At 48.8% G+C, this 15,291-nt stretch overlaps 1 protein-coding gene across 2 annotated transcripts in view; it reads left to right on the forward strand.

The window, feature by feature from the left end:
• Window positions 1-15,291, forward strand: part of LOC119437556 (cysteine/serine-rich nuclear protein 3-like) — a 134,673-nt gene that overhangs the window by 40,999 nt on the left and 78,383 nt on the right. The window contains exon 2 of one of the 2 annotated variants that reach the window (XM_049660708.1): window positions 3,347-3,484. The exons of the other annotated variant lie outside the window; for it this stretch is intronic. The gene's annotated coding sequence lies outside the window, so the exon portion shown is untranslated. The remainder of the gene's footprint in view (window positions 1-3,346; window positions 3,485-15,291) is intronic. 2 annotated transcript variants of the gene reach the window in all.

The raw sequence follows: 15,291 nt of genomic DNA on the forward strand, positions 1-15,291 counted from the left end.
ACAGGGGAGCTGCAGAAAAAGCTGTCATAAACAGCGTGACTGAGCCGCAGCCCCTAAATACAAAGCAGCAGCGGCAGGCAATCTAAAGCAATTCATCGCACACATGACGGCTTCATGTTTAAATAAAAAACTCAATTGCAAAAAGTATAAGAAGACCAAACAAAATCTTATCCGCACTTACGTATGCACAGACCAAATTACTTGAACGAATGAAGAAGCATGAATACACATATTTAAGACCATCGTCAAATAACAACATGAATGACAAGAATAATGAAAACAATATAAATAGAACAAACAAAACATCCTATATGAAGCTTAACTATACCTAAAGATTACTCGGTGGTACATTCTTATACATGATTTATACATGGAACAAATTTCTTGTTAGATGCAGGTGAACAAGTTGAAGTTTGCAGATTCGTACGCATTGAGAGGGGAAGGAAGTGTATGTTGGAGGTGGTTTTTCTCCGTACTGATGCGTGCTGTTGGCACCAACCAGTTTTCAGGGTGTCTGAAAGGGTACCTCTTATTTTCTTGCAAGTTTGCGGGATGCCGAATAGGATTTATATAATTTTTTGTTTCCATTTTAAAAAGAACGCTGAGCCGATACTGATACAAATAAAGAATTAAAAAGTGAGTGGTGGCTGTTCCATAATTTGCATTAAATACATTGTGAAGAAACTTTTTTTTTTGTAAAATGTAAATTTTCTGTAGACAGGACGGTGTTGCAGTGCCCCATACCAGCTGGCAATAGTTAATGTGAGAATAAAATAATGAGTTGTAAAGGAGCAGTTTAATTGGCTTAGGAAGAATGTATCTAATGCACCCAATTGCACCAGTTATTCTAGCTAATTGCTTGACAACTTGGTCCACATGAGCTGCTTGTGACATACCGTATTCATTCGAATATAAGGCAAAGTTTTTTTTCCAGAATTTTTAGCCTTGAAGTCACCCCTTGCCTTATACGTGAATTTTCCTTTGCACGGCAGCGCACACTGTGGTTTCGTGAAGTGCATTTTGGCTGTGTTAGTTTAGTAATTCAGTATTTTAGGTGATTCCCGCCGAGTCTCGATAATCCGTTGGCTACTTTGTATCACCTTCTAATGGTGTGCATACCCAAGTTTTTGTTTTCTTAGGTCCCCCAAATTGCACCCACGCCTTATAATCGTGACCGCTTTATAATTGAATAAATACCATAGTTTATGAAAATACTACACCAAGACATTTAAACTGATCAAGAATTTCTGTTTGTTTGGAGTTAAGTATGATACTTTTGTATGGACAAACCGGTTTATTTTTCGGCCAGTAGATTGCTGCTTTTGTCTTTCTTTCATTGACACGCATATGATTAGATCTTGACCATTTTTCCAGCGGGATATTAGTTGTATTGCACGATTGTATGAGTTCGTGAAAGTCACTTCCAGAGGAAAAAATGATTGCATCATCTGCATATATTATGAATCTGGCATTTGGGTTAATGTTTACATTGCCATTAAGGTAAATGTTGAAAGTAGTGGCCCCAATATACTGCCTTGTGGGACACCAGAATAAACCGGTTTTATTTCTGAGTATGCATTACGTATGTCGACTGTTTGTTTCCTTTTAGACAAGTAAGATTTTATTAGCTTTGCAGCAACGTTACTAGAACCAACTCGGTTTCGCAGTTCCGCATATTGGCCAGTGCAAGCATGTGGGTCACGTGGTGGTTGCGTGAACTAACGGCGCTGCGGTCGAGTCCGGCTACCGGTTGGCCGTGTCGGCTGCTGCTGCAGCGGCGTGGCAACTTGGCAGTGCACACACGTTCACTTGTCTGCAGTCGATTTATTACCCTGCTGAAAAGCTATACTGCCTTCGTGATTAGAGTTCATGGTTTTCACTATGAGTGACAGCTTCGCAAGCGCAGTACGAATCCTAAGGGGGACGTGTACACTTGGGTTTGAATCGCTATGCTGTACTGCGCAGCTACTCCAACATCAATTGTGACTGGATGTGCCCGCCACATAAGGCAGTTCATAATCGATTATGCGGGAGGGGGATAAAAGTAGGATAGCTAATGAGGGAAGAAGCAAAGAAAAACAAAACACTACCAGATAGCATGAAAAAGCTTTAACAATTATTGTTTAAAGGGAAACTGAGACATTCACCCAATCGCAGCAGTTGCTACAAAGGAAACCCGGATTTATTATTGTTGAGGAGACAATTATTGTTTATTCGGCCATCTGCAAATGGAGAGCTCCCTTCATCCTATACAGGAGGGTGTCCCAACTATAATGCACCAATATTTAAAAATATGCAAATGCCACGTAGCTGGGCAGAACCAAGGAAATGTTGTTTGCCGTCGCTTGGAGATATTCAGGTTATTTTTTGCATTCCACGTAATTACAGAATTAGTCCTAATTAATCAATCAACTTCTCAAATATTATAATTAGATGAAAAGTGTCACTGAGAAGATTGTAGAGCAACATGCAAAATCCCGATACAGCTTTCTGTTGCTCAATATGTGCTACATAAAAGTTTTACGAGCGTTAAAGAAGCCCAGGGGCGAATACACATAAAATTGCTGTGCGACTGGCCGCTCATGGCACTTTGCGTATATTCGCGGACTTCTTTCACGCTCGGAAAAACACTTTTATGTAGCACGTATTGAGCAACAGAAAGCTGGATCGGTAGTTTTTCATGCTGCTCTACAATTTTCTGATTTACACTTTTAATCCAGTAATATTTGAGACGTTAATTAATTAAGGCTAAGTATTTAGGCGGAATGCACAAAATAATCTGAGTATCTCCAAGCGACGACAGACATTACCTTGGTTCTGTCCAGCTACGTAGCATTTGCATATTTTAAAATCTTGGTGCATGATAGCCGGGACACCCTGTATAAGCTATGCATTTCCTTGGAGAAAGTTAGTCGTATTGCGTGCTGGCCCACCCCCAAGTTTCATTTGGCCCACACCTACTATAAGCTTCCCCATGCATTTTCTATGGAGCCCTATGTATCCCTATGGGTATTCCCTCTGATACATTTTTTCAATTGTTCCTTATCTCTTATAAAGCTACCAATCATCTAGATTTATATTATTGTAACGATTAAACATTTTAAGTTCCCAAATTACGCATCTTTGTGCAGATACAAGGCATTACACTTTTCGCGTGACGGACCTGTGGTACTCGCCAAAGAATGTTTAAGCATTAAAAGTAGCGCTTAGCTGTCGACTTGTAGCCGCTTGTTCAACCCGGTGCAAAATACGTCAGCATATCGCATGCTCGACACGAGCCAGGCTTCACACCTCCACAGATCAGCGCAAGCTCCTAACACTCAAACCTCCGAACGAACTTCTGCAGGACGCAACAAATGCGAATCAACAAAACAACCACACGGGACGCAGCCGCAGCGAAGAAGGCGCGCAACCGGAAGCGCTGCCGGTAGCGCAACTCAATCGCAGCGCCATTGGTCAGTGACGGCCTCGGAAAACACACCAGGTATGCACAATTTATTGCTAGGCCATCTCAAACCTTGGCAGCGTCTCTAGCCAGCAAAGGGCTTGGGAGCTACAACACCGCATATCGCACTCCCCCCTCCAGGTTTGTCCGCGTGCAAAAATTATGACCGTTGGCGGCATCCGGACTCGGTGTTCTCAAGACGACGTTCTCTGAACGCGATCTTCGCATGCGCATTGTGCACTGCAAGTCGTCACTCGACACCACGCGGGCTTTTCTCAGCACTCAAACAAGATCCACGTGGTTGCCGCTCGGACACATAGGGAAGTGGATCCCCGCTCCGTACACGCCACACGTGTTCAACACTGCTAGGCCACGCTAAACCTCGGCGGCGTCTCTAGCTAGCAGGGGACTCGGGAGCCGGAGCCACAACACCGCGTACAGCAGTCCCACTCAAGGTTTGTCTGCGTGGACCTATTATGAGCATCGGCGGAATGCCAACCCAGTGCGCGCAAGGCCGCATTCTCCGAATCCGTTCTCCGCAGCCGCACTGCGCCCCCCTGGCGCACGCCGTGGCTCGCCACCCGACACCATGCGGGCCGCCCGACCCCTCAAAAACAAACGGTTGACGCCCGGACGCGTAGAGGTGTTGACCCCTCCTTATGCACAAAACACATGGGCAACTCGTGGCACTGCGAAAGTACACAAAGCAATCATGCAGCCCTACACTGCCCATTCTGCATGCTTGAGAGATGAGTGGCCTAGCACTCTGAGATGCCATAAACAATTAATTTTGACCTCATACTGCAATTGTTCAGGTCGTCAATCTTTTTTCTGCAAGCATCAAGTTTCGGTTTCACTACAGTTGGTGCGTCTAGTTTGATTTCTATGTCAACCAGTCACTTTCCCCTAATGTCCTTGGTATCAGCAGCAATTCTCTCAAGTTCTTGAGTGATCTGCGCAAGATCTAGTTCAGGGTTGGTTTGAATGTCCCCTCCTAGAAATAGTAGTCTTCTTAGATACACGGCCGTCTCGATCATACAGGAAAACTGATGTGAGCATGCCAGCACCACCAAAAACATGTTGCTTGTGCACAAACCATAATATTTTCTCACCTGAACAGTGTAGGCGAATGCGTTAATTGCGATCGGCATGCTGGTAGCAGGATGGTCTTTTATAGCTCCGATGTGTGGTGGCCCTGTCTTGATATGTATTGAATGGTCCACATGTGTAGCTGTTTGGAGTTGCACCCGATAATCCTACGAAAGACTGGGGGGGAAGCAGCTATTGGGGAAGCAGCTTCTTGATCAGCTAGGTATATTGTCACAGTTTCTGTTGTTACACACAGACTTTGTGTGTTCATAAATGTGGTTTAGTGTAAAATGCACAATGGTATCTACAATCAGAGGGCAAACACAAAGTTCCCTCACCTTTATTCCTGGCTGAGCCAGTAGATCGTGTGAGTACAGTGGTGCCTCGCAGCGTGAACTTAATTGGTTCCGTGGGTTGTATTTTACTGCAAGGCATTCTTCTTATGGGGCATTTTTTCCCGACTGTTTCTTATGGACAACCAATTAATTCATTCCTAGGCTTGGTTAATCATCAAACACCTACATCCTCATTACGAACACTGGATGTCTGCCTCTGTCAGTGGAAAGGGAGGACTGTTTTAGACTTCTACAGATAGTCCCCCCCCCCTCCCCCCCTTTGATAGAGGCGGTGCAAGTACTTTCTTCTCATCCAGGGTGGAAGACCTGTTCTGCTTGATTCTCATTTCTGAAGTACCCTGTGAGGCTAGGCGAGGGAATTGGGGTTTATTCCCTGAATTAGGAAACTTGCTGGTCGCAGACGTCTGGTTTGTTCAGAGAAACTGGTTTTGCTCGGCGAGTGCTTTGTGGAATGTTCGCGCTGCAAGAATTTTGCAAAGTTTGAATTGAGGAGCCCTCCCGTAATCTTGCCTTGAAATTCTTCTGGTTTTGTGTGAAAGATATGGCAAAGGTAATGTCCTGTACAGCAGTGAGCGCAGTTATGTGGCCACATTCCGTGGAGTGCCAGCACGGCCACGCATAGAACTAAACCTGCGCAGGCGCAGTCACGCCTGGAGTTGTCTGCTGCATTGTTTCCATGCTGAATCTAGCTTCACGCACGAGTAGAGGAGTAGCTGCAAAGCCAGCCTTGTGTTTGCACGTCACAAGGCCGGTTTGATATTTCACCCTGAGCCAAGTGAACTGCATTGGCTCGAGCAATCTGTTCTCCCAAACCTTTCTTTGGCGCATTTTGTCAACAGAGGGGCATGATTGTTTTTTCACGACGGAAGAGTTTGGAGGTGTCTACGCAGTTCCTTAGGCTCTAGTTGGTGAAACCGCTGGTCTTTCAAATGCTGTAGACAAATGCAAAGTGAGATTGCCATATGCTGCTGAAAATGGGGTTCTCTTTAATGCGACTGTGGCCATGGCATGCCCACAATTTGTAGCACGGGCATCACTGCGCATGCTTGCTTCGATGCGGGGCCACATTGGCTGCCCTGGTGTTTCACGGAGCATGTGCCCTTCAAAATGGTCGTTAGCAGGGCTTGTTGGTACGCGAACGTGCTGTTGCAAACAGTGGGACTATAGAATAAAGGGAACACACGACACGTACAACTAAAGTTGCCTGATGAACTGCCTGAGAAAAACATGGTACATTCAAAAACAAACATCCCTGCTGTTTTCGGGGGTCAACGAGCAGACAACTACCGCCATTTGCTGTCAAGGATGGGATTTAGCTGATGCGACGGGGGAGAACCACCTCTTTCAACGCGTGGCCTTCATGCGCAGCGCCAAGTGAGCGTCACCTTTCACTAGGACGGGAAGGGGCTGAAGCTTCAACTGTGCGAAGTGAGCTTGAAGTTTCGCTCTGAATACCGTTTTTAGATATCTGGCGGCATCGCATTTCAGTGTAGGGGGGTGGTGTGCAGGTGAGTGTGCACCTCCCCCTCTGGCCCAGTCGTAGTAGCGCATGGCATGGTTGTTTGCCGATGGCTTCGTGCGCACTGTAAACGTTGGTTGTCCTGCCCTTGCGTCGGTAGTAGAGGAGCCATTGGCGGTCACATCTACGCAGTGACCGTGGCGTCACGTTCTCGCTCGCGACTAACTCGGCAGGCGCTTCCAGTTGATCAGCATTTCTGGTGGAGTGCCAGAAACGCTTCTGTTCATCTACTTCGATGTGTCCGCTGTAGAGACTTGCGAACTTGCTCGCCATGATGTATAACCGTAGTGATCGCTCGAGAATATCGCCTCTCGTTCCTTGCACGACCATTTGGCCCTACTTTCTGTGTCCTGAGGACATCCCTTGCATGTCCGCGAGGGAAATCATGGGGACATGCTGTGTTCCTTTTACGGACATATGCCAAGGCCTTGGGCACCGTGTTTGCCATAATGTCCATTACGGTCGCAGCACATGCTGTGTGACAGATGCAACAGGCAGAGCACCCACGCATCAAGAACAGATACGTCATGTGTGCATGTGCTGTAGGAGCCGGGGGTCGTGGTCTCGGAGTCTGGCATCAACTGTGGGTCGCTCACTAGCCTACGCCACCGGTGTGTCTCGTAATGGGTAGCTGGCCTACGCTACCAGGGCGTCACACGGAGGCTTAGCGGGCCCACGCCGTCGTCTGAGCAGAGTTGACAAGGGTTGCGTCTTTCGTAATGAGTACGAGGTTAACAGGGGGTTTATTTACATAGGCGATGCAAACTTATTTACATAACAAGGGGACACTTATGCTGGCCGGAATATGAAGCCCAGTACATCGTCGCATGTCAGCGCTTCTACGTCTGAGTAGACTACATCATTCTGGGAGAGCACTGAGCTACATCTCAGAGCAGATGGGAGAGAGAGAGAATAAAACATTTATTATTGAAAATTGATAGCCGTTTTGTGGTCGGACCTCCTAGTCCGGAAGACCATTGGCTTTTGCCGCCATCCGGGCTCAGTTGACCAGGGCTTGTTGCTGTTCTGGGTCCGAGCTGGACAGGGCCGCCTCCCACTCGACTGTTGTCGTATTATGATTGGCCGATATTTGCGGATTCTGTTGGCACGCCCAGACCATGTGGTATAACGTGGCCATCTGGGGACAGAATTTGCATTGCGGATTGTATGTTATAGAATGTATCTGTGATAATACATAAGGATTTGGAAAGGACAATGTTTGTAAACGTCTCCATGCTACCTGCGTTGCCTTATCTAATTTGGGATCAGGCGGGGGTAAAGTGCGTCTACTCAGCCGGAGGTGTTGTAGGATCTCAGAATATGAAAGAAGGGGCTGAGGATCGTCCTGGTCAGCGAAAAGTTGTGCTGTGGAGGAATTGGTGGAGCCCTGGTGTAGAAGTTCTCGGGCGGAGGCATGAGCAATCTCATTGCCTCGAACTCCCGCGTGCCCTGGTACCCACAGCAGCTGTTTCCACTGACCCTCTTGACGATTGGCCGCAGCCTGTTGCAGTATTGAGGGTGCGAGGTGGCCGACTTGACCTCTTGCGAAATTGCGATACGCCGCCTGGGAATCCGTGAGGACAAAGGTGGCTCTTGGATTACGCATGGCTAAGGCTATACCGGCCTCTTCCATGGCTGTGATGTCTATTCCGGTGGCCGAGATGCAGTCTACCACCTGTCCCCTGTGTACAACGGTTGCCGTGGAGCGGTTGTGCAGGGGTCCGGCGGCATCTACAAAGAAGGCACCTGCGTGATCCGAATACTTGTCGTAGGCTTTGGCTCTGGCAGCTCTCCTGTTTTCGTGGTGGACGGGGTGCATATTACGTGGCAATGGGCGAGTGATGATATCCTGCTGCCATGCTGGTGGTAGTGATCGCTTGCTGGCGACCTGAGTGGGTGGATTGATGCCCAGTGCTTCTAGCGTGGTGCGACCTGCTTTGGTGCGTGCGAGCCGAATGACTTGGTTCATGTAATGAGCTTGGAAGAGTTCTGACGCTGTATTATAGATGCCCATTTCAAGGAGCCTCTCATTCATGGCCCATGGTGGTAGAGTGAGGGCTTTCCGATATGTAAGTCGGAGTAGACGGTCCAGTTTGAGTTCGTCCTTTTTTAGAACGCGCAGGTACGGGAAGCTGTAAGTGACATGACTGATCACAAAGGCCTGTACGAGACGCTGTATGTCCGCTTCTTTAATGCCACGGTGTCGATTGGCAATTCTGGATATCATTCGGGAGATATTGGTGCAGGTAGTGCGGAGCTTTTGAATTACTGCGTTGTTGTTGCCCTGATTATTAATGTATGCTCCCAGGACGCGGATAGTGTCCACTTCCTTGACTGGGGATTGATGGAGTTGGATATTCAACGGAATTTGGTTGCCACGCTTCCTAAATACCAGGAGTTCTGATTTAGTAGAGGAGCATCGAAGTCCGCAAGCGAGGCCGATGCGCTCTACAGTATCCGCTGCTCGTTGGAGTGCTTCTTCCATCTGTCCCATGCTGCCGGTGTTGGTCCATATAGTGATATCATCTGCGTATAGAGCGTGCTTGATTCCGGGTATCTCATTGAGTGCCCTAGGCAGGTCCAGTAGTGCTATATTAAACAGCAGTGGTGAGATTACTGCCCCTTGTGGTGTGCCAGAGTCCCCCATTGTGATGGGGGCAGATTTTGCGTCGCCAGCTCGTATGGTCACGTGACGGTTGTGCAGGAAGACGCGCACGTAGTCGTATGTACGCTGTCCGATTCCGATTCTAGCCAAGTTGGTCAGGATGGCTGAGTGCCGGACATTATCAAAGGCTCCCTGAAAGTCAATCGCCAGAATGGCGCGCTCCTGTTGCGTGGCTCCGCTGGGGCGATCGATTATGTCGTACTTGAGTTGGAATAGAACGTCCTGTGCCGATAAATGCGCTCTAAAGCCAAACATTGTATGTGGGAAGAGGTCGTTAGTTTCCATGTATTCAGTGATCCTGATTTGAAGTGCCTTCTCCATGACCTTCCCTACACAGGAGGTGAGTGAGATGGGACGCAGGTTGTCAATATTGATGGACTTTCCGGGTTTCAGCCGATTTCAGACAATTTCAGCCGATTTCCATTCCTGCGGAAGCATACCTTCTTGCCAATACTTATTAATTTGGTCGGCAAAGAGCTTGAGCATGTCGTCACTTAAGTTGGCCATAAGGGTGGTAGTAATTTGGTCTGGACCTGGAGCCGTTCCTCGGCGCATCCTGTCAATTGCCACTCTGATCTCTGTAGTCGTGAAGTCACGGTCCATTTTGCGGGTTTGCGGTTCCGTTGTATGCGGAAATGTGGTCAGCGCTCATGGAGGTATTGATGTATTTGTCCTCCAGATCTCGAAAGAGTTGAGCTGTGTCCCCTGCATTAGCATGGATTGCCCGCTGAAGATTTCGACGGGCGGCTCCACGTGATTGTTCCGGGTCTATTAGATACCTGAGTAGGTGCCAGGCTGATTTAGTGTGTAATGTGCCCGTAAGTGCGTCACACTTGGGGCGAACCAATTTTCTTTTGCGAGTTTCGTGGCATATTCCTCTGCCTGTGCCGTGACCTCCGCGATGCGCTGTCTGAGCTCGCGGTTGAGCTTTTGGCGCTTTCATCGTCTGGTCAGTTGATGTCTTGCGTCCCAGAGATGGAGCAGATGCTGATCAACTGCTGGTGTTTCCGGGTTAGTTGAGATTGTCTTGGTCACTTCCTGCTTGAGTTTTATAAGGGTTCGTGCCCATTCGTCGTAGGAATTGGGCGGCTGGTGAAACGGAAAGTTTTCCGTTTTGCGAAAGGCTTGCCAGTCAACCAGGTGTGTTGATTTATTGCGGACTTTATGCCGACCATATGTTGGTATGGATGACGTAATGATCGCTGCCCAGCGCTTCCTCGGAGTTTAGCCATTTTGGTTGCGGAGCATTTAGAGTCATGGTGAGATCCGGGCATGTGTCTCGCGATACGCTGTTGCCAAGCCGAGTGGGATGGTCCGCGTCAGTGATTAACAAGAGCCCTCTGTCCTTCCTAGATCCCTGGGCCAGGGAAACCTGCGGGCACACCTTCCTCCAACCGGAGCCTTGAATGTCACGAAAGGTTCTTCCTTGAGGGCGAGGGTAACACATAATCACTCCGGCGCCTTTATTCCCCGAACACACATGTAAAAATAGCCTTAGGCGCATACGGCTCATTGTCACAGAGAACGGATGGGACGCTCGTAATCGGGAGGTGTCACGCTTGACCAAATTTGGCGCGTCTTGGCTCCTAGGATGGCCCAGCAATTAGCTGCTTTGCCTGTCGAACAGCTATGACGGCTAGCAGCGGCCATGATGAAATGCCCCAGAATGCACTTTCCCAGGAGTTTCTCGGTCCCAGCGTCAAGGTCGGCGATGAAATGGCATCCAGTAACCGCGCATTCGTAACACACCCCACCACACGGCAATGGGAGGCAGCGCTGTCCAGCTCCGACTCGATGGACCAGCTCAACCTGGTCAATCGAGCGAGAAGGGCAGCTAAGGCCGCTGGACTCCTGGACTGAGGGAACCACCCACTGCAGAGCGGAGGAGCTACCTACGCGCGCGTGCTCTTTTTATTAAAGTTTATTCTCTCTCCCAAAACGTCAAGGTGTCGCCGCTGGTCTTTCCCGTGGGACGCATTTTCAACTTCACGAGGTGATTCGTCTCGGGAAACCAGGGAAGGGTTGAAGGTCACTGCCCCCGCTGGCCGTTCGTAACATGTGATATGTTGTGTATAACCTGTATGTGGTATAACTGCAGTGATCGCTGGAGAATATCGCCCCTTAAATTTACTCTTAGTACGCCACCGTGGCTTCCCTTAGAACGCTAGGCAATAGCTAAACTACAAAGTGCATCTCGGGCCGCTACGTGTACAAATTTGGTTCGTAACAGTGCACGCAAGCGGAAGTGCAGTATACTCCTAATTCTTCTAGGCCTTCCACCAAGTGCAAGACGTTGATTGAAGTAATTCAAGTTTTCAAAGTAAATTGCGTCATAAAATTCATAAAGTACGACTTGCACACGAGCTGCAGACATGATAGATTCGGATTGTAATTGAATCATGCGAGAAAACAATTTTGTTACGAGGAATTGAAGGAGTAATATTCATGTGCATGTCAAAAAAAGTCCACGTGGGATAATCTTCAGTCATCCATGACAGGACATCCGAAACAGGTCCGTGTGTGATATCCTTGGGACATCCGTGGTAGGATACCCCAAACTGGATGTGCGGCAGATTTCCTATTTGTCTCCGAAAGGATGCGTGGACATTAGGATGTCGGGATATGGGGGGATGCCAACGGCCCTCTGCCTCGACACACCGAGCCCCGCGGATGGCGCATGCCTGCGCATCAACCGCGGTCCGGTACAAGCTCGAGGAAACAATAGACGACAACCACTTGTACACTCGGAAAGCATTTATTACGACTGCAACTAACACTTCGAGCAGGCCAGCTAGCTATAGTTGACATCGCTGAGGGTTCCCTCGAAGAGAATAATACACTAGGTAAAGAAGGGATTCCGACCTACCAACTGGGGAATACGGGGGGCCGCGGCAAACGCCGCGGCAAGAACGCGGTTGCTAACCACGTGCGGGAATACGGGAGCGACGGCGGAGACTTCCGCCTTCGCCGCTTGCTGGAGACCAAAGAGACCCGGGCGATATCAGCGGGATCTCACGTGACCCACCCGGTGGCGCTGATAGCGCTTGCGCTATCAGGTGAGGATCAGGTGAGGATGGACTAGTCAGTGCAGTGGCTCCACTGGCACAAAGCGAGTGGGAAAGGGCAGAGAAGAGGGTTCCTAGTAGCACGTCGACAGGTCCTGATGGCATCCCAATTATGTTGATAAAGACATTGGGCCCAAAATCTAAGAAAGCATTAAGAGAGGCAGTGAGCAAAATGATAATGGACGGTAAAGCCCCTGACGGGTGGAGACTGAGCAGGATGAGCATGATATATAAGGGAAAGGGGGACAAAGCCGACATAAACAACTACCGTCCCATAACAGTGACGTCAGTGGTTTACAGGGTGGTGATGCAGATTATAAAGGACAGACTGCAGGCATGGGTGGAGAGCGAGGAGGTGCTGGGGGAACTACAAAATGGGTTCCGAAAACAAAGAAGGTTAGAAGATAATCTGTTCTCATTGACACAGTGTATTGAAATAGCAGAAAAGGAACACAGGCCCCTATGGCTTGCCTTTCTGGATATCAAGGGAGCCTATGACAGTGTAATCCAAAAGGATTTGTGGGACATACTGGGCACTCTAGAGGTGGAAGATGGAGTAAGAAATCTTTTAAAAGATATCTATAAAAGTAACAGGGTGCTTATAAAATGGGAAAACAAGGTATCTGGGCCTATAGAGATACAGCAGGGGCTTAGGCAGGGGTGCCCTCTGTCACCTCTGTTGTTCATGCTGTATTTACAAGGATTAGAGAAAAAATTAGAGAGGAGCGGACTTGGCTTCAACCTTTCCTATTCCAAGCAGGGAGAATGGATTAAACAGTCATTACCAGGACTGATGTATGCAGATGACATTGTACTTATGGCTGACAGCAAGGAAGACTTGCAGAGATTAATGGACATCTGTGGTAAAGAGGGAGATAGCTTAGGTTTGAAGTTTAGTAAAGAAAAATCGGCAGTCATGACTTTTAATGATAATCAGGGCAGCGAGCATAGGATACAGGAGGTTACGCTGGAGGTGGTGGATAAGTACAAATATCTTGGAGTGTGGATAAACAATGGGGCTGAGTACCTAACGGAAGATGAAAAATATGTGACGGCTAAAGGTAGCAGAAATGCAGCTGTGATGAAAAATAGGGCACTGTGGAATTACAATAGGTACGAAGTGGTGAGAGGGATTTGGAAAGGGGTGATGGTCCCTAGTTTGACTTTCGGCAATGCGGTCCTGTGCATGAGATCAGAGGTTCGAGCAAGGTTGGAAGTTAAGCAGCGAGGGGTAGGTAGACTGGCTCTGGGAGCACACGGAAATACACCAAATCAGGGGGTACAGGGTGACATGGGATGGACGTCATTCGAGGGCAGGGAAGCCAGCAGCAAGATAGAATTTGAGGAGCGATTGAGAGAGATGGCAGAAAAGCGGTGGGCAAGGAGAGTTTTCAGTTATTTGTACATGAGGAATGTTGATACAAAATGGAGGAAGCTGACCAGAAAACTGTCAATCAAATATTTGGACTGCAGGAGGGGTGCAAACCAGGAAACAGCGGTTAAGAAAAATGTTAAGGAAACAGAGAGGGGTCTGTGGAAAACAGGGATGCAGACGAAATCAGCACTGGGCACATACCGAACTTTCAAGCAAGAAATTGCCAAAGAAAATATCTACGATAATTCTAGGGGAAGCTCTTTGTTGTTTGAAGCCAGGACGGGAGTATTGCGGACTAAGATGTACCGAGTCAAGTACCAAGGTATAGACACGTTGTGCTGTGCGTGTGGAGAAGAAGAGGAAACGGCTGAACACCTCATACTTTTCTGTAAGGGGCTTAACCCTACAGTGCAAGGCAACGGGGCTGATTTTTTCAAAGCATTGGGGTTTAGGGACAGTGAAGGCAAAATAGACTTTAAGCGGGTAGAAATAACCAAACAGAGGTTATCTGATTGGTGGATAAAATTAAGGCAGGGGTGAAATTTCACCCACCACAAAGTACAAATTATCTTAATAGTCATGGCTAGGTGGCGTATGTCACCGCCCGATTTAAAGGGTTCAGCCTCATCCATCCATCCATCCATCCATTCCCGCGCGCCGCCCGCGGAAGGAAAGTTTCCCCTCTCCCAACTCTCCCTGGCACGCATGCGCTTGACGCGACGTTCGCTGCCCGTGCGGCGGTTATGGGACCCGAGGATTCCCACATCCCTCCACCCTTAAATATTGCCCTACGGCGGAGAAATCGCTGGAACGACGGCATTGACAAAGTATCCGAGCAGATGCGATGGTAAACTCCGGCAGGAAATGTCCGAATCCATGTTGATAGGCAGCACAGTCCTGTGTGGCGGCCGCCCACATGTGGCAGCCGTCATAGTGGTTGACGATGACGGGGGCTGAAGATGGCTTGCCCTCAAGATGCGCGCCGCAATGTCCACCCGGGAACAGCGGGTCAGGACTTTCTCGAAGCGGCGCGCGCGCCGGCTCGATGAACCTCGCACCGACGCATCCTCGTGGGAGTGTATGATGGTGGGCCTCCCTCATTGTGGCTGCCATGTGCTGCTGCATCGGGCCGCGAACAGGGAGGGGCCGAGACAGCAGGCAGGGACGTGGACCATGGCAGCAATAGCAAGTCGAGGCGGCTTCACTCGTTCTGCATAGTCGCTCAAATGCACTCCACAAACACTTAGAATTAAGGCAGTAGAGGCCGCCGCAGCGTCGGCCGTCTGACACGATGCTGAACCACCCGTCTACCGCATAGCTTTATGCGGCAACGAGAAAAAAAAACAAAAAAAAAAACAATCCAGTTCGTTTGAATGAAGTTATTCGCTTCGACCGAATTTTTCCGGTCCGATCCAGCGTGAAAGTGGGCGATGCTCGTATGAACAAAGCGCTCTCTGGTTCCCCGAGATGTCGGTTATTCCGCCCGCAAAATATTAAGTTCATCTGAACAAAATAAGCTTTCTATTTCGAACGAGGTTTCTCCGCTCGGCGAGTATAGTAGAACTAGCGAATCCGGTTGCACCCGCTAAATGTCACGGCATGGTCGTCTTTGAACATTCGACCGGCAGCTCCGCAGAGCCTTAGGCCTAATCGCGTCCATGACGGATACCAGTGCCACAAAAGACCCATAAAGGGTTCCCATGAGCCGCCGCGAGGAGATGCAGGCCTAGCTAAGTGTTCCCCGCTCGCTGCTCGACACGCAGCTTCCGAGCAGACT

Source organism: Dermacentor silvarum, chromosome 1 (genome assembly GCF_013339745.2).
Source record: "Dermacentor silvarum isolate Dsil-2018 chromosome 1, BIME_Dsil_1.4, whole genome shotgun sequence".
Classification (NCBI taxonomy): Eukaryota; Metazoa; Arthropoda; class Arachnida; order Ixodida; family Ixodidae; genus Dermacentor; species Dermacentor silvarum.